Source organism: Oncorhynchus clarkii, chromosome 5 (assembly GCF_045791955.1).
Source record: "Oncorhynchus clarkii lewisi isolate Uvic-CL-2024 chromosome 5, UVic_Ocla_1.0, whole genome shotgun sequence".
In the NCBI taxonomy this organism is placed as follows: Eukaryota; Metazoa; Chordata; class Actinopteri; order Salmoniformes; family Salmonidae; genus Oncorhynchus; species Oncorhynchus clarkii.
The window spans coordinates 14,101,854-14,122,460 of NC_092151.1; the positions used below are offsets into that span (position 1 = coordinate 14,101,854).

At 42.3% G+C, this 20,607-nt stretch overlaps 1 pseudogene; it reads right to left on the minus strand.

Annotated features, from left to right (window-relative positions):
* Window positions 1–83: 83 nt before the first annotated feature.
* LOC139409638 (zinc finger protein 664-like) lies at window positions 84–20,308 on the minus strand (annotated as a pseudogene).
* Between the last annotated feature and the right edge of the window lie 299 nt (window positions 20,309–20,607).

The window sequence follows — 20,607 nt, forward strand, 5'->3', positions numbered from 1 at the left end:
TACTTCTTCTTGGGTGACGGTGCCTTTGTAAGGACTCCTTCGTATTCGAGCATTTGCCCCAACCATGGCACCTATAGAAATGTTCACTCGGTTTTCAGTGTGACTTTTTTTTGTGTACCTAATGCACTTGATGAAATATAGCATTTTCTACATACAGGGAACACATAGGATTTATCCCCTGTGTGAGTCCTCATGTGAACTGTCAGAGAAGCACGAGCTGCGAAATTTATTTCACAAAAACTGCAATTAAGAGGTTTCTCCCCTGTGTGCCTCCTCATGTGCACTTTCATATCTGAACCATGGCGGAAACATTTACCACAAACACTTCAACTACGTGGTTTCTCACGTTTGCTTTCTGAATGAATCCTTTGCCACAGAAGCAACAGGGATAAGATTTCCATTCCTTCTCACAGTGTTGCTGCTCATGGGGAACCTCCTCTTCAGAGACAGGGAGCTGCTGGATGTCTGGAGAAGGAAATCAAAACGCTGACATGAGACAACTTGCTCCTGGTCACCAAACTGCTATTATAAAGCCTTCGTGTTCCTGTCTGTTCTATTATAAAGCCTCTGTGTTACCGTCTGTTCTATTATAAAGCCTTCGTGTTCCTGTCTGTTCTATTATAAAGCCTTCGTGTTCCTGTCTGTTCTATTATAAAGCCTTCGTGTTCCCGTCTGTTCTATTATAAAGCCTTCGTGTTCCCGTCTGTTCTATTATAAAGCCTTCGTGTTCCCGTCTGTTCTATTATAAAGCCTTCGTGTTCCCGTCTGTTCTATTATAAAGCCTTCGTGTTCCCGTCTGTTCTATTATAAAGCCTTCGTGTTCCCGTCTGTTCTATTATAAAGCCTTCGTGTTCCCGTCTGTTCTATTATAAAGCCTTCGTGTTCCCGTCTGTTCTATTATAAAGCCTTCGTGTTCCCGTCTGTTCTATTATAAAGCCTTCGTGTTCCCGTCTGTTCTATTATAAAGCCTTCGTGTTCCCGTCTGTCCTATTATAAAGCCTGTGTTCCTGTCTGTTCTATTATAAAGCCTGTGTTCCCGTCTGTTCTATTATAAAGCCTGTGTTCCCGTCTGTTCTATTATAAAGCCTTCGTGTTCCTGTCTGTTCTATTATAAAGCCTTCGTGTTCCCGTCTGTTCTATTATAAAGCCTTCGTGTTCCCGTCTGTTCTATTATAAAGTCTTCGTGTTCCCGTCTGTTCTATTATAAAGCCTTCGTGTTCCTGTCTGTTCTATTATAAAGCCTGTGTGTTCCCGTCTGTCCTATTATAAAGCCTGTGTGTTCCCGTCTGTCCTATTATAAAGCCTGTGTGTTCCCGTCTGTTCTATTATAAAGCCTTCGTGTTCCTGTCTGTTCTATTATAAAGCCTTCGTGTTCCCGTCTGTTCTATTATAAAGCCTTCGTGTTCCCGTCTGTTCTATTATAAAGCCTTTGTGTTCCCGTCTGTTCTATTATAAAGCCTTCGTGTTCCTGTCTGTTCTATTATAAAGCCTTCGTGTTCCCGTCTGTTTTATTATAAAGCCTGTGTTCCCGTCTGTTCTATTATAAAGCCTTCGTGTTCCCGTCTGTTCTATTATAAAGCCTGTGTTCCCGTCTGTTCTATTATAAAGCCTTCGTGTTCCTGTCTGTTCTATTATAAAGCCTGTGTTCCCGTCTGTTCTATTATAAAGCCTGTGTTCCCGTCTGTTATATTATAAAGCCTCTGTGTTCCCGTCTGTTCTATTATAAAGCCTTCGTGTTCCCGTCTGTTCTATTATAAAGCCTTCGTGTTCCCGTCTGTCCTATTATAAAGCCTTCGTGTTCCCGTCTGTCCTATTATAAAGCCTGTGTGTTCCCGTCTGTTCTATTATAAAGCCTGTGTGTTCCCGTCTGTTCTATTATAAAGCCTTCGTGTTCCCGTCTGTTCTATTATAAAGCGTGTGTTCCCGTCTGTTCTATTATAAAGCCTGTGTTCCCGTCTGTTCTATTATAAAGCCTGTGTGTTCCCGTCTGTTCTATTATAAAGCCTTCGTGTTCCCGTCTGTTCTATTATAAAGCGTGTGTTCCCGTCTGTTCTATTATAAAGCGTGTGTTCCCGTCTGTTCTATTATAAAGCCTTCGTGTTCCTGTCTGTTCTATTATAAAGCCTTCGTGTTCCCGTCTGTCCTATTATAAAGCCTTTGTGTTCCTGTCTGTTCTATTATAAAGCCTTCGTGTTCCCGTCTGTTCTATTATAAAGCCTTCGTGTTCCCGTCTGTTCTATTATAAAGCCTTCGTGTTCCTGTCTGTTCTATTATAAAGCCTTCGTGTTCCCGTCTGTTCTATTATAAAGCCTTCGTGTTCCCATCTGTTCTATTATAAAGCCTTCGTGTTCCTGTCTGATCTATTATAAAGCCTTCGTGTTCCTGTCTGTTCTATTATAAAGCCTTCGTGTTCCCGTCTGTTTTATTATAAAGCCTGTGTTCCCGTCTGTTCTATTATAAAGCCTTCGTGTTCCCGTCTGTTCTATTATAAAGCCTGTGTTCCCGTCTGTTCTATTATAAAGCCTTCGTGTTCCTGTCTGTTCTATTATAAAGCCTGTGTTCCCGTCTGTTCTATTATAAAGCCTGTGTTCCCGTCTGTTATATTATAAAGCCTCTGTGTTCCCGTCTGTTCTATTATAAAGCCTTCGTGTTCCCGTCTGTTCTATTATAAAGCCTTCGTGTTCCCGTCTGTTCTATTATAAAGCCTTCGTGTTCCCGTCTGTTCTATTATAAAGCCTTCGTGTTCCCGTCTGTTCTATTATAAAGCCTTCGTGTTCCCGTCTGTCCTATTATAAAGCCTGTGTTCCTGTCTGTTCTATTATAAAGCCTGTGTTCCCGTCTGTTCTATTATAAAGCCTGTGTTCCCGTCTGTTCTATTATAAAGCCTTCGTGTTCCTGTCTGTTCTATTATAAAGCCTTCGTGTTCCCGTCTGTTCTATTATAAAGCCTTCGTGTTCCCGTCTGTTCTATTATAAAGCCTTCGTGTTCCCGTCTGTTCTATTATAAAGCCTTCGTGTTCCTGTCTGTTCTATTATAAAGCCTGTGTGTTCCCGTCTGTCCTATTATAAAGCCTGTGTGTTCCCGTCTGTCCTATTATAAAGCCTGTGTGTTCCCGTCTGTTCTATTATAAAGCCTTCGTGTTCCTGTCTGTTCTATTATAAAGCCTTCGTGTTCCCGTCTGTTCTATTATAAAGCCTTCGTGTTCCTGTCTGTTCTATTATAAAGCCTTCGTGTTCCCGTCTGTTTTATTATAAAGCCTGTGTTCCCGTCTGTTCTATTATAAAGCCTTCGTGTTCCTGTCTGTTCTATTATAAAGCCTGTGTTCCCGTCTGTTCTATTATAAAGCCTGTGTTCCCGTCTGTTCTATTATAAAGCCTGTGTGTTCCCGTCTGTTCTATTATAAAGCCTTCGTGTTCCCGTCTGTTCTATTATAAAGCCTGTGTTCCCGTCTGTTCTATTATAAAGCCTGTGTTCCCGTCTGTTCTATTATAAAGCCTTCGTGTTCCTGTCTGTTCTATTATAAAGCCTTCGTGTTCCCGTCTGTTCTATTATAAAGCCTTCGTGTTCCTGTCTGTTCTATTACAAAGCCTTCGTGTTCCCGTCTGTCCTATTATAAAGCCTTCGTGTTCCCGTCTGTTCTATTATAAAGCCTTCGTGTTCCCGTCTGTTCTATTATAAAGCCTTCGTGTTCCCGTCTGTTCTATTATAAAGCCTTCGTGTTCCTGTCTGTTCTATTATAAAGCCTTCGTGTTCCCGTCTGTTCTATTATAAAGCCTTCGTGTTCCCGTCTGTTCTATTATAAAGCCTTCGTGTTCCTGTCTGTTCTATTATAAAGCCTTCGTGTTCCCGTCTGTTCTATTATAAAGCCTTCGTGTTCCCGTCTGTTTTATTATAAAGCCTGTGTTCCCGTCTGTTCTATTATAAAGCCTTCGTGTTCCCGTCTGTTCTATTATAAAGCCTGTGTTCCCGTCTGTTCTATTATAAAGCCTGTGTTCCCGTCTGTTATATTATAAAGCCTCTGTGTTCCCGTCTGTTCTATTATAAAGCCTTCGTGTTCCCGTCTGTTCTATTATAAAGCCTTCGTGTTCCCGTCTGTCCTATTATAAAGCCTTCGTGTTCCCGTCTGTCCTATTATAAAGCCTGTGTGTTCCCGTCTGTTCTATTATAAAGCCTGTGTTCCCGTCTGTTCTATTATAAAGCCTGTGTGTTCCCGTCTGTTCTATTATAAAGCCTTCGTGTTCCCGTCTGTTCTATTATAAAGCCTGTGTTCCCGTCTGTTCTATTATAAAGCCTGTGTTCCCGTCTGTTCTATTATAAAGCCTTCGTGTTCCTGTCTGTTCTATTATAAAGCCTTCGTGTTCCCGTCTGTTCTATTATAAAGCCTGTGTTCCCGTCTGTTCTATTATAAAGCCTTCGTGTTCCTGTCTGTTCTATTATAAAGCCTTCGTGTTCCCGTCTGTCCTATTATAAAGCCTTCGTGTTCCTGTCTGTTCTATTATAAAGCCTTCGTGTTCCCGTCTGTTCTATTATAAAGCCTTCGTGTTCCCGTCTGTTCTATTATAAAGCCTTCGTGTTCCTGTCTGTTCTATTATAAAGCCTTCGTGTTCCCGTCTGTTCTATTATAAAGCCTTCGTGTTCCCGTCTGTTCTATTATAAAGCCTTCGTGTTCCTGTCTGTTCTATTATAAAGCCTTCGTGTTCCTGTCTGTTCTATTATAAAGCCTTCGTGTTCCCGTCTGTCCTATTATAAAGCCTCTGTGTTCCCGTCTGTTCTATTATAAAGCCTGTGTGTTCCTGTCTGTTCTATTATAAAGCCTCTGTGTTCCCGTCTGTTCTATTATAAAGCCTTCGTGTTCCCGTCTGTTCTATTATAAAGCCTTCGTGTTCCCGTCTGTTCTATTATAAAGCCTTCGTGTTCCTGTCTGTTCTATTATAAAGCCTTCGTGTTCCTGTCTGTTCTATTATAAAGCCTTTGTGTTCCCGTCTGTCCTATTATAAAGCCTTCGTGTTCCTGTCTGTTCTATTATAAAGCCTTCGTGTTCCTGTCTGTTCTATTATAAAGCCTTCGTGTTCCCGTCTGTCCTATTATAAAGCCTTCGTGTTCCTGTCTGTTCTATTATAAAGCCTGTGTGTTCCCGTCTGTCCTATTATAAAGCCTTCGTGTTCCTGTCTGTTCTATTATAAAGCCTGTGTTCCCGTCTGTTCTATTATAAAGCCTTCGTGTTCCCGTCTGTTCTATTATAAAGCCTGTGTGTTCCTGTCTGTTCTATTATAAAGCCTGTGTTCCCGTCTGACCTATTATGAGCGCCGCGGTCGGCCAATGTGTCAGACTCAGAGCTCTCTGTGTTCATAATCCTTGCTGGTGAGACTGTGTTGGAAACATTTGAAACCTTAACCTTCATATTATCGAGAAATAATTTTACAAATACAAAAGATAAGAGTTTTTAACACCGAGTCCCAAGACACTTTTTGAGCTACGACACTTTTTGAACTAATAGAAGCTGGGAAGGGAAAAAAACTATCTTGGATCAAACCTGGGTTACACAAAATACCACATTGGGAATCTGTGTTAAAACAGTTTACAAGTGTACCTTTTGTAGGCTATTTGTACAATTCTTTCTTGATATTAAAATAGTTACAAAAGGTGTCTAAAACTGTATTCACAAACAAGGATTATTAATGTCTTCAGACAGAGTTTTGGGTCTGTTTACATATTGGCCGGCCCAGGCACACATAATTCTACCAACGGGAACCCAAACGCTGTGGGTCGTTATCGGCTGCACGACCTGTTCAGGACACCTTTTCTCATGCACTAATGCTGCATTCATGACATGTCGGAAACTCTGAACCTCCTAGTTAAAATGAAGGTCAATTATTTGTGTACAACTTCCTACTGATACATTCCAAGTGGGAAACTTGAGAATCATCTTTCTACAATGAGTCATGTATAGCCATAACAGATTTTCATGACCTTTTGTGTCTGCTTTTGAGACACAGTTCGAATCCCACCCTAGGACAATAGATGTTGAGTAATTACAATCACAATACAGTAACTATTGGTCACTTTATTATGTATTCATTATATAATTCTGTCAGTTATTAATGATACACCTATAGCTTTTTTAACTGCACTGTAGAGAGTTGCACTGGAGAAAGTTGCACTGTAGAGAGTTGCACTGTAGAGAGTTGCACTGGAACTCTGCACCAATACCACAAGTATTTAACTTATTAACACAAACCAAAGACGGTCATTTAATATGAATGCACTTTTATTGCAACACTGAGGAAAACATTTTTTTTTTTTAACTCGGACAAAACCACACAGAATTTTCCCAAGAACTGTACACATTAACAAGCAATACTGTATTACAATATTATCAATCACATTTTGATTTGATAGATATTGAGTCATTATTTAGATATGTATAATGGATATGTAGGCCCAGATATCACCAATCTTCAAATAAAATGGAGCATACATAAAATAAACAAGGTATTACAATTTATATACATTGGGGTGAGAGAGAGAGAGAGAGAGAGAGAGAGAGAGAGAGAGAGAGAGAGAGAGAGAGAGAGAGAGAGAGAGAGAGAGAGAGAGAGAGAGAGAGAGAGAGAGAGAGAGAGAGAGAGAGAGAGAGAGAGAGAATGTTGTGTTTTATTTTTTCTTGTTAGCTACCCATCTCTGCTTTTCTGCTTCATAAAAAGCTGAGGCCAGGAACTTCCTCCAGGTCATATTTCTTTCCATTCCTTGGCTTTGGTACATCAAAAATACTTTTGCAGGACAATAAACATATTTGCCTGTCACTCCTGGGAACGCTGTGTGTATGTGAGGGCTGTTGGGTAAATTAAATACCACAGAGGACTGCTGTGACTGCAGCTGAACTGCTGGGGGTGGCAGATTTAAAAGAGAGATGCACAAAGTGACAATAAATATACAGCTCAACAACGTGTTTGTGAGTGAGTGAGTGCACTTACAGTTGACCAGGGAAACTCTAGCAGGGCACAAATTTTACGAACTGACTTGTTGGAAAGGTCGCATATTATGACGGTGTAACGCTGAAAGGCACTGAGCTCTGAGCTCATTCTGCTGCCAATGTTTTCCTATGGAGATTGCATGACTGTGTGCTCAATTGTATACACCTGTCAGCAACATGTGTGGCTGAAATAGCCAAATCCACTCATTTCAAGTGGCGTCTACATACTGCTGTAGTGTAGTTCCAAAGGTGTTCAAAAACGTATTCGCAAGAGAGGATTATTAAGTATTTATGCTGCAGTAGTTTATGTGTCGGGGGGCTAGGGTCAGTTTGTTATATCTGGAGTACTTCTCCTGTCCTATCCGGTGTCCTGTGTTAATTTAAGTATGCTCTCTCTAATTCTCTCTTTCTCTCTTTCTTTCTCTCTCTCAGAGGACCTGAGCCCTAGGACCATGCCTCAGGACTACCTGACATGATGACTCCTTGCTGTCCCCAGTCCACCTGGCCGTGCTACTGCTCCAGTTTAAACTGTTCTGCCTGGGATTATTATTATTTGTCCATGCTGGTCATTTATGAACATTTGAACATCTTGGCCATGTTCTGTTATAATCTCCACCCGGCACAGCCAGAAGAGGACTGGCCACCCCACATAGCCTGGTTCCTCTCTAGGTTTCTTCCTAGGTTTTGGCCTTTCTAGGGAGTTTTTCCTAGTCACCGTGCTTCTACACCTGCATTGCTTGCTGTTTGGGGTTTTAGGCCGGGTTTCTGTACAGCACTTTGAGATATCAGCTGATGTACGAAGGGCTATATAAATACATTTGATTTGATTTGATTTAACGTTTTTAGACAGCGTGTTGGGTCTGTTTACATATCAAATCAAACTTTATTTGTCACATTCACAGAATACATGTGTAGACTTTACAATGAAATGCTTACTTACAAGCCCTTAACCAACAGTGCAGTTCAAGAAGAAAGTATTTACCAAGTAGGCTAAAATAAAAAGTAATAATAAAAAGTAACACAATAAGAATAACGAGGCTATATACAGGGGGCACCGGTACCGAGTCAGTGTGCAGGGGTACAGGCTAGTTGAGATAATCAGTAAATGTAGGTGGGGGCGAAGTGACTAAGCATAGATAACAAACAAACAGCGAGTAGCAGCAGTGTACAAAAGGAAGGGGGTCAATGTAAATTGTCCGGTGGCAATTTTATGAATTGTCTAATGGCTTGGGGGTAGAAGCTGTTGAAGAGCCTTTTGGTCCTAGACATGGCACTCCGGTACTGCTTGCCGTGCTGTAGCAGAAAAAACAGTCTATAACTTGGGTGACTGGAGTCAATTTTATTGGCCGGCTGCGGCATGCATAATTGTACTGATGGGAACTCAAAGGACGTGGGCCGTTATAGGATACAACTCAAGGTGTCATAAAAAAAATGCGCCCCCCCTCCCCAATGTTACAAATATTTTCAAATTACCCTCTCCTTGTACTGTAACAAAACAATGTGAACACCTTCCCCACTCAAATAACTAACTAATAATAACTGTAGGGACCCTGTGTTTAGAACCGTGGATATCAACTTTACCACTTCAGCATGCTTTTGTGTCACAGCTGATGCCATGTAGGGCTACAGGCCTAAAGGTTGAGGTTTCCCTGACCACCACGCACAAGCTCACTCTCCCTGACAGTTTCATTTACACTGTAATCAGAGCAGGCTACAGACAATGATTAGCTAGGGGAAAATCAGATTTTCAACATTTTGATGCCATATTTATAATTATATAAAATATACGCAACAAATTTCCCACCATCAGGTTCTGTACCAACACACCACACAACCAATAAACAAAGCATACCAACTTCGGGCCCTTCAATATAATGGTTTGAGTTTTCAACACCACAATAAATAGACTCGACAAACAGAAAATACATCCCTCCCTACCTTGTAGGCCTACCCAGTATCTAAGGCTTGACTATCTCAGAATGTCATTCAACTTTGTTGCTCTGTAACAGATGTCTCTTTCCATTCATCAAATGGCCGCTGCACAGTTTGGAAGGACATACAACTACACTACCATTCAAAAGTTCTGTGTCACTTAGAAATCTCCTTGTTTTTGAAAGAAAAGCTAATTTCTTGTCCATTAAAATAACATCAAATTGATCAGAAATACAGCATAGACATTGTTAATGTTGTAAATGACTTTTGTAGCTCGAAATGGCTGATTTTTTATGGAATATCTATATAGGCGTACAGAGGCCCATTACCAGCAACCATCACTCCTGTGTTCCAATGCCACGTTGTGTTAGCTAATCCAAGTTGATCATTTTAAAAGGCTGATTGATCATTAGAAAATCCTTTTGCAATTATGTTAGCACAGCTGAAAAGTGTTGTGCTCATTAAAGAAGCAATAAAACAGGTCTTCTTTAGAAAAGTTGAGTATCTGGAGCATCAGCATTTGTGGGTTCGATTACAGGCTCAAAATGGCCAGAAACAAAGAACTTTCTTCTGAAACTCGTCAATCTATTCTTGTTCTGAGAAATGAAGGCTATTCCATGCAAGAAATTGCCAAGAAACTGAAGATCTGGCACAACGCTGTGTACTACTCCCTTCACAGAACAGCGCAAACTGGCTCTAACCAGAATAGAAAGAGGAGTGGGAGGCCCAGGTGCACAACTGAGCAAGAGGACAAGTACACAAGTGTGTCTAGTTTGAGAAACAGACGCCTCACAAGTCCTCAATTGGCAGCTTCATTAAATAGTACCGATGAAACACCAGTCTCAACGTCAACAGTGAAGAGCCGACTCCGGGATGCTGGCCTTCTAGGCAGAGTTCCTCTGTCCAGTGACTGTGTTCTTTAGCCCATCTTAATCTTTTTATTGGCCAATATGAGATATGGCTTTTTCTTTGCAACTCTGCCTAGAACGTCGAGACTGGTGTTTTGCGGGTACTATTTAATGAAGCTGCCAGTTGAGGACTTGTGAGGCGTCTGTTTGGATCGGAAAACCAGTCTGTATCTGTTGTGATCACCATTTGCATCATGCAGTGACATCTCCTTTGCATAGAGTTGATCAGGCTGTTGATTGTGGCCTGTGGAATGTTGTCCCACGGTATCTCTGTGCACTCAAATTCCTTATGCCTGCCTATATCATAACCCCATCGCCACCATGGGGCACACTGTTCACAACATTGACATCATCAAACCACTCGCCCACAAGACCCCATAAACGCTGTCTGCCATCTTCCCGATCCAGGTGAAACCAGGAGTCATCTGTGAAGAGCACACTTCTCCAGCGTGCCAGTGGCCATCAAAGGTGAGCATTTTCCCACTGGGGTCAGTTACGATGCCGAACTGCAATTAGGTCCTTGTGGAGGACAACCTTGGGGAGGACAACGAGCACGCAGATGAGCTTCCCTGAGACGGTTTCCTGTGCAAACCCAGTTTCATCAGCTGTACGGGTGGCTGGTCTCAGAAATACCGCTGATAAAAATCTGGATGTGGAAGTCCTGGGCTGGCGTGGTTACACATGGTCTGCGGTTGTAAGGCCAGTTGGACGTACTTCTAAATTCTCTAAAACGATGTTGGATGCAGCTTATGGTAAAGAAATTAACATTAAATTCTCTGGCAACAGCTCTGGTGGACATTCCTGCATGCCAATTACACGCTCCCTCGAAACTTGAGACATCTGTGGCATTGTGTGACAGAACTGCACATTTTAGAGTGGCCTTTTATTTACCCCAACACAAGGTGCACCTGTGTACTGATCATGCTGTTTAATCAGCTTCTTGACATGCCACATCTGTCAGGTGGTTGCATTATCTTGGCAAAGTAGAAATGCTCACTAAGAGGGATGTAAACGAATGTGCACAAAATGAGAAAAATAACCTGTATGGAACATTTCTGGGATCTTTTATTTCAGCTCATGAAATATGGGACAAACACTTTACATGTTGCGTTCACATTTTTGTTCAGTGGAGATACAGACACATTACAGAAAAGAATCGGACCCTTTTTTCTAATTTTCGCCTAAAATGACATACTGTACCCAAATCTAACTGCCTGTAGCTCAGGACCTGAAGCAAGGATAGGCACATTTTTGATACAATTTGAAAGGAAACACTTTGAAGTTTGTGGAAATTTGAAATTAATGTAGGAGCATAACACATTAGATCTGGTAAAAGATAATACCAATAAAAAAACGTGCGTTTTTAATTTATTTTTCTTTCTCATCATCTTTGAAATGCAAGGGAAAGGCCAAACATTGATAGGATCCTAGGAGTAATTTAGATTTTGTCCACAAGATGGCAGCAGTGTGTGTGCAACATTTCAGACTGATCCAGTGAAGAATTACCTCACTACAAAATATTTTGTAAGGCACTGCATCTCAGAGGTGTCACTACAGTCCCTGGTTCGAATCCAGGCTGTATCACATCCGGCCGTGATTGGGAGTCCCATAGGGAGGCTCACAACTGGCCCAGCATCGTCCGGGCCGTCATTGTAAATAAGAATTTGTTCTTAACTGACTTACCTAGTTAAATAAAGGTTACACACACACACCAAAAAGTTATTTTGTTGGCATTTACGTACAGTGGGGCAAAAAAGTATTTAGTCAGCCACCAATTGTGCAAGTTCTCCCACTTAAAAATATGAGAGAGGCCTGTAATTTTCATCATAGGTACACTTCAACTATGACAGACAAAATGAGAAAAAAAATCCAGAAAATCACATTGTAGGATTTTTAATTTATTTATTTGCAAATTATGATGGAAACGATGCAGAACTGCAGTCAAGTCAAGACCCTGGTGAGGATCACCAGCATGCAGATGAGCTTCCCTGAGACGGTTTCTGACAGTTTGTGCAGAACCTTTACAGGAAGCCAGTATAGAGGCCAGCACTGGAGTAATATGATCACATTTTTTGGTTCTAGTCAAGATTCTAGCAGCCGTATTTAGCACTAACTGAAGTTTATTTAGTGCTTTATCCGGGTCCCCAGAAAGTAGAGCATTGCAGTAGTCTAATCTATAAGTGACAAAAGCATGGATGAACTTTTCTGCATCATTTTTGGACAAAAAAAGTTAGATTTTTGCAATGTTACAAAGATGGAAAAAATGCTGTCTTTGAAATAGTCTTGATATGTTCGTCAAAAGAGAGATCAGGGTCCAGAGTAACGTCGAGATCCTTCACAGTTTTATTTGAGACGACTGTACAACCATCAAGATTAATTGTCAGATCCAACAGAAGATCTCTTTGTTTCTTGGGACATAGAACTGGCATTGTCCTTGTACTTTTGTAAAAGTAAAACATTTGCCGCCATCCACTTATGTGTGAAACACAGGCTTCCAGGGAGGGCAATTTTGAGGCTTCACCATGTTTCATTGAAATGTACAGCTGTGTATCGTCTGAATAGCAGTGTACCCTAGAGTAAGGTGTGTTAGCTGAGGCTGGGGCAAAAGTATGTCAGCAATCAGGCCGCCGAGGACTGGAGTTTCCCATCCGTGAACCAGTGCATGGTGCTGTGGTTCTCAAACCTTTCATCTGTGACCTCCAGATATTTCCCAACTTTGTTGTAGCCCTGAACTAGCTCACCTTATTCACCTCATGCTTGATGATTATGCTGCGTTCATAACCAAGTGTGAATTTACCACACAACTGGGAAAAATCCAACTTGTAATTACTAGAAGGAAACTCATCTATCGTCCTGAGCTCACACTTCTCCCACATCTAACGTCACCTACTAACGAAATGACATCGACAACAGCATATTCAGCAGTTAAATGTAACAAAACATTGTTTTTAGAAATAATCTATTAATTTATTGTTTGAACACTATAATTTGTTAACAAGCATGTTCGCTGTACTTTTAGTTTATGGTTTATACTGCTTGTTGGCCATTTAGCCAATCTGCATTTCTCAACGAGGTCAAAGCACGTGAATGCATCAACTGGTATTTACGACTTTGCAACTGGTAAATTCCCACCTCCCACTTGGTTACGAACGCAGCATTAGTTGACAAGTTGAATCAGGTGTGCTAACTCAAATACATGGATCGCCTGGGGGAGGTTTGAGAACCGCTGGATAAAGGATGATCTTTATCAAGTTGTCATAGCCCCCCATCAGTCTGCAAACTCAGTCAAGTGCCTATTTCCAAATTGATCTCCCTTTTCACTTGTGGATAATAACCAAGATAGTAAATACCCAGTCCACCTTTCCCATGCTGGCTTCTTGGAATTGTAGGTATTTTGCTCTTCAGTGCAGGGGTCTAATTTAGACGGGCAAAAGTCTCTTCATGAACCATTACAATATGTTAGATATGGGCCTCCCGAGTGGCGCAGCAGTTTCAGGCATTGCATCGCAGAGCTAGAGGCATTACTACAAACATTCTACAAACATTCTACAAACAAACTACAACGTTCATTCCCGGGCTGTGCCACAACCGGCCGTGGCCGGGAGTCCCATAGGACGGCACACAATTGGTCCAGCATCGTCCGGGTTAGGGGAGGGTTTGGCCGGTGGGGCTTTACTTGGCTCATTGTGCCATAGCGACTCATTGTGGCGGGCCAGGTGCCTGCCGGCTGACCTCCGTCGCCAGTTGAACGGTGTTTCCTCCGACACATTGGTGTGGGTGGCTTCCGGGTTAAGCTGGCGGGTCATGTTTCGGAGGACGTCGTTCAACTGACGACCAGGGTCAGCAATGAGTTGCAGCGATGAGACAAGATTGAAATTGGGAGGGATAATAAAAATGTTAGACTTTTCCCACATTTTGTTATGTTACAGCCTTAATCAGTTAGCAATCTACACACAATAGCCCATTATGGCAAAGCGAAAACAGGTTCAGACATTTTTGCTAATGTATTAAAAATAAATAACAGAACCTTATTTACATAAGTATTCAGACCCTTTGCTATGAGACTGAATTGAGCTCAGGTGCATCCTGTTTCCATTGATCATCCGTGAGATGTTTCTACAACTTGATTGTAGTCCACCCGTTGGAAAAACAATATATTGGACATGATTTGGAAAGGCACACAACTGTCTATAAGGTCCCACAGTTGACAGTGCATGTCAGAGCAAACACCAAACCATGAGGTCAATGGAATTGTCCATAGAGCTCTGAGACAGGATTGTGTCGAGGCACAGCTCTGGGGAAGGGTACCAAAAACTGTCTGCAGCATTGAAGGTCCCCAAGAACACTGTGGCCTCCATCATTCTTAAATGGAAGAAGTTTGAAACCACCAAGACTCTTCCTAGAGTTGGCTGCCTGGCCAAACTGATCTATCAGGGGAGAAGGGTCTTGGTCAGGGAGGTGACCAAGAACTTGATGGTCACTCTGACAGAGCTCTAGAGTTCCTTTGTGGAGATGGGAGAACCTTCCAGAAGGACAACAATCTCTGCAGAACTCCACCAATCAGGCTTTTATGGTAGAGTGACCAGACAGAAGCCCGTCAGTAAAAGGCACCTAGACTCTTAGACCATGAGAAACAAGTTTCTCCGGTCTGATGAAACCAAGATTGAACTCGTTGGCCTGAATGCCAAGTGTCTGGCTGAAACCTGGCACCATCCCTACAGTGAAGCATGGTGGTGGCAGCATCATGCTGTGGGGATGTTCTTCAGAGGCAGAGACTGAGAGACTAGTCAGGATCGAGGCAAAGATGAACGGAGCAAAGTACAGAGAGATCCTTGATGAAAACCTGCTCCAGAGCACCTTCCAAAAGGACAATGACACAGCCAAGACATTTCAGGAGTGGCTTCGGGACAAGTCTCTGAATGTCCTTGAGTGGTCCAGCCAGAGCCCAGACTTGAACCCGATCGATCGAGCATCTCTGGAGAGACCTGAAAATAGCTATGCAGCAACGCTCCCCATCCAACCTGACAGAGCTTGAGAGGATCTGCAGAGAAGAATGGGAGAAACTACCCAAATACAGGTGTGCCAAGCTTGTCACCTCATACCCAAGAAGACTCGAGGCTGTAATCGCTGCCAAAGGTGCGTCAACAAAGTGCTGAGTAAAGGTTCTGAATATTTATGTAAATGTGACATTTCAAATTTGTTATAATTAAATTAGCAAACATTTCTAAAAACCTGTTTTGCTTTGTCATTATGGGGTATAGTGTAGATTGAGGGAATAAAACAATTTCATCAATTTTACAATAAGGCTGTAACCTAACAAAATGTGGAAAAGGTCAAGAGGTCTCAATTCTTTCCGAAGGCACTGTAGATAACTTATGCCAAGAGCAGCATACCACCCTACATACCACTGCTGGCTTGCTTCTGAAGCTAAGCAGGGTTGGTCCTGGTCTGTTCCTGGATGGGAGACTAGATGCTGCTGGAAGTGGTGTTGGAGGGCCAGTAGGAGGCACTCTTTCCTCTGGTCTAAAAAAAATGTCCAAATGGTAGTGATTGGGGACACTGCCCTGTGTAGGGTGCCGTCTTTCGGATTGGACGTTAAACGGGTGTCCTGACTCTCTGAGGTCATTAAAGATCCCATGGCACTTATCGTAAGAGTAGGGGTGCTAACCCCGGGGTCCTGGCTAAATCTGGCTCTCAAACCATCACGGTCACCTAATAATCCCCAGTTTACAATTGGCTCATTCATCCTCCTCCTCTCCCCTGTAACTATTCCCCAGGTTGTTGCTGAAAATGAGAATGTGTTCTCAGTCAACTTACCTGGTAAAATAACAGATAAATTAAATGAAGTGTGCATGAAACATTACAAATATGACTGTTTGTTTTCATTGAGTCAGATTATAGTTGAGTTGTGCAAGTTATCATTCACAGCATAGATAAAATGGTATGATCATGAAACACATGCTCATGATAGACCAGGTAGAAACTCTTCTGAATGTAAACAAGACATTTATTCTGTGATACCTTCTGGACAATTACAACCTCTAGGTGCCAAGTACAAAAATGTATAACATACAGTACATTTTTAGACCACAAGAACAATACGCGTAGAACTGTACATGAAAAAGTAATGTGCAGATTTCAACACCAACACACAGCACCCAGAATCAGATGGGTCTATGCACGTAGGATTTGTTCTGGGCTTTCAGATTATGCTTAATGATGGGTACTGGGCAGTGACTCCTGTTGCTCAGAAATCCACTAACTGATCTCTGTTTGACATGTGGGCTTCTTACGATGTTCCGCTAGTTAAAAAACGAATTCAGTCTCATCTTATTCAACCAAGAGCAGTATACTGAGGCATATCTCCTCTCACAGATTATAGCTACAATGTCTCTCTCAGTCCTCAATGATGCTGTTTTCCCCCACAAAGAATTGTAATGTATTCCCACTGATGCCTTCATTAGGACTCCTTTGTAGTGAAGCATTTGCCACAACCATAACACCTACACAGTTTTTACTTTTAGTATGGCGCTTTTTGTGGGCCTTTAAATTATTTGCTGATGTAAAGCCTTTTTTGCATAAAGGACATATGTAAGGTTTCTCCCCTGTGAGTCCTTGTGTGAACTGTCAGACCAGAATGACTGCTAAAACATTTATCACAAAGACTGCAACTATATGGTTTTTCACCTGTATGGGTCCTCATGTGCACTTTAAGATGAGGGCCATTGCTAAAAGACCTGCCACATACACTACAGCTTTGTGGTTTCTACCCTGTGTGAATCCTCATATGCATACCCATATGGGCACTCTGAGTTGAGTTTGAGTTTGAGTTTATTTTTTATTTTTACAGGGACAGTGCACATTAATCAACGTTTCAGTAAAAGTGCCGGTTTTAGCCAGCCGGCTAATTTTCAACCGCAGTCCCTGGGCAGGTTATTAAAAACAATTACAATATAGACAATAGCAACATAGAACAAGCAAGACATAGCAACATAGGACAAGCAAGACATAGCATACAGACAGAGCAACATAGGACAAGCAAGACGTAGCATACAGACAGAGCAACATAAAACAAAAAGCAGCAAGACAAAATTCATAAAAGTAACAAAGTGTTTCCACACTTCACAAGCTACAGACAACAGACAACATGGAAAGCGGCAACACACAGCTAGGGACCATGTTCACAAATCTGATTGACCTTTAGCCATGTCTTCAAGCATTTTGTGAAAGTGTGATATGTGGTGCAGTTATGTGTGTCTGATGGCAGTGTATTCCAGACATGGGAAGCTCTCACAGAGAATGCAGATTTAATAAAGGTGCTTTTCCTTAGGGGAACTATACAGTCACCTCTCATGGCAGACCTTGTGGATCTGCTGCCATATGTCTGGGTTTTCTGTTTAACAAAAATATTGAGTGGAGGGGGAGCCAGGCCATTAAGGATCTTGAATACAAGACATGCGTCGGTGTATTGCACAAGATTTTCCCAACTCAAGAGCTCATGCTTTCTAAGGATGTGACAATGATGATGGCTATTGGGCTTCCTATCAAGCACTTTGAGAGCCTGTTTGTAGACAGACTGAATAGGTTTTAATGTTGTACAGCAAGCTTGGGCCCAACTAGTCAAGCAGTATGTTAAGTGGGGGAGTATCATAGATTTGAAGTACAGTTTTGCTACCTCTGTAGTCAAACAATTTCGTATAAATCGGAAATTAGCTAAGTTGAATTTGGTTATTTGAATTACCTTTTTCACATGCTTTTTAAAAGAGAGGTTGGAATCAAGTATGATGCCAAGGTACTTAAAATCGGATACCACCTGGAGCTTCTCCCCTGACACATAGACATCTGGCTCAGTAGCATCTGTTGCCCTCTTTGTGAAGAACATGCAAACAGTTTTTTTTCACATTGAGATGCAAACACGAGTCACTGAGCCACTTTGTAACCTGGACCATTACAGTAGTGAGTTCTTGTGCAGCTTGTTGTTTGCTCTTTGCATGTACATATATCACTGTATCATCTGCATACATTTGAACTTCAGACCCAGTACAGACAAAAGGCAGATCATTAATGTACAGGCTGAACAGGAGGGGCCCCAGTATTGACCCTTGGGGCACGCCCACATCATAGCTACGAGTGGGCGACAGCTCATTGCTCACTCTGACACACGGAGTTCTGCCTTCAAGGTATGATTTCATCCATCTCAAGGCATCAGGGGAAAAGTTGAACTTGGACAATTTTGTGATGAGAATCTCATGGTTAACAGTATCAAAAGCCTTCCTTAGGTCCAGAAACACAGCCCCAACAGCACCCCCTTTGTCCATCTTGGACTTCACATTATCAAGAAAAAAGCAGTTGGCCGTTTCTGTGGAGTGTTTCGCTCTGAAGCCAAACTGCATGGAGTGTAATGTGAAGGGGCTGTTGTTGAGGTGGGCAATCAGTTGTTCTGCTACACACTTTTCAACAACCTTTGACACAGTCGGGACAGTGATACGGTTTCTCCCCGTGTGACATCTGATGTGTTTTTTCAGATTAGATTTAAAGCTGAAACATTTCTCACAATCACAGCACTGATAAGGTTTCTCACCTGTGTGGGTCCTGATGTGTACTTTCAGATTAGCTGCACTGTTGGTATATTTACCACAAAAAGGGCATGGAAGTAGATTCCGCCTGTGGCACCTCGTATGCATTTTCAGTTTATTACTCATAGTAAAACATTTACTACAAACATCACAAGAAAACCTAGTGTCAATATGAGTTTGGAGGTGATCTTGCATACTCTCTGTGGAATCAACGTTTTTTTCACACACACCACTATCGTCTGCGTCCTTCGCATGCATTTTCATATGACAAACTAGAGAACCCATGGAGTTAGCTACAGAACAGTCTAGATTAACTGCAGCGAGGGTCTGGGAGTCACTGGTTGGTTCAAATAATCTGTAGTCCTCTCCATCAGATTCTGTGTTGATCTTGTTCATTTGAGGTGCTGGGAAAATGTGAGGTCCAACTTGAAACCTGATCATAGTGACTTTTCACAAAGGCAGGAGAAAATATGAACTCTTCCTCCAGCCCTTGAAGCTGCTTTTCCACTTGACTGGTCCGGAGTTCTTCCTGTTCCTCTTTTACCTCCTGCCCCAGATTGGGGCTCCATTCCTTCTCACAGTGTTGCTGCTCAGGGGGAACCGCTTCCTTAGAGACAATGAGCTGCTGGAGGTCTGGAGAGAAAAAAAAAAAAAAGAGGATGAAACCACAAACTCTGGATTTAGGCCTAGGCCTGTACTAGCCCAATAATGGACTACCCTACCCTTACTCCTTATAGTCTTATAATTATTTGGATCCCCATTAGCTTTTGCAGAAACATCATCTTCCTGGGGTCTTCCTCGTCTTCCTGGGGTCCACAAAACATCCCTTCATATTACATCAAAATCAATTTTACAAGACCTCCTGAGTGGTGCAGGGGTCTAAGTCATTGCATCGCAGTGCTAGAGGCACCACTACAGATCTGGGTTCGATCCCGGGCTGTGTTGCAGCCGGCCGCGACCGTGAGACAATTGGCCCAGCGGTGTCCGGGTTAGAAGAGGGTTTGGCCGGCTGAGATGTCCTTGTCTCATCTTGCTCTAGCGACTCCGTGTGGCGGCCGGGCGCATGCACACTGACTGGTCGACACATTTGTGCTGTTGGATTCCGGGTTAAGCGGGCAGTGTGTCAAGAAGCAGTGCGGCTTGGCGGGGTTGTGTTTGGGAGGCTCTTGACCTTCGCTTCTCCCGAGTCCGTACGGGAGTTGTACCGATGGGACAAGACTGTAACTACCGATTGGATATCACGAAAAAGATAACATTACAAAAAAAACAAAAAAAATGCACTTACTGTACACTGTTCAACAACATTTGTGGCATCCTTCTTCCGTTTACACACAGATGATCAGACACAGATAATAACAGATAATTAGCTTTCCCTAAACAAGCATTGTCACATGGGAATATTTGGGAATCATTTAACCGTTTAAAAAATATATATATATATTCAAGCTGATATGAAATATACCTTAGGTTTTCAAAACTGTACCGCAAGCAATGTGTGTTAATGTTTAGAGCAAGTGTCGAGGCTCTTAAATCTCCCCCGGCCATAAGAAACTATCACAGAGTTTCTAAACATACAGTGGTGCTTAAAGGATGTCACGCTGCTTGCTTAGCGGGTATCAATTTGCCTACAAACTGGTGTAATTCCTGTCTAGAGGAAATTTCGAGTGACGCGTTCGGGAAAACAGGATTATTTACAGAAAATTACAGTTAAAGCGACAAACCTGCTCGGCGTACCTTAATTTCAGGTTTAATAACGATATCCAGCAGTTTCTGTAGACGGTCGTTCTCCTTCTTTGTACGGACAAATTCTCCCTGGTACTCTGCTATCGTTTGTTCAACTACCTCGAATATCTCCTCAGCAGCCGCTTTTAAGAAACACTCTGGTTAAGAAACACTCTGAACAACAGTATTTTAGACATGTTCAGGGAATGGAAGTTTAGTTTGCTAGTTACCTGAATTACGAGCTTGCTAGCACTGCGCTATATATGAACTGACCCTGGTTGCTAGCGCTGGAACAAAAAAAACAGCGTCTCGTTAGCAACACTAAAAAGGCGAATTGCAACCAATTGACAGGTACACCACCGCCAACTGAAATGTGAGGCCGGCCACGACATACATTCTCTTAACTAACCTTAATCCCGACAAACCTCACTACTCCCGTCACCCCCATGTAAAATACCGCCCACTCCCCATGCACTTCCGTGTCACGGAATTTAAG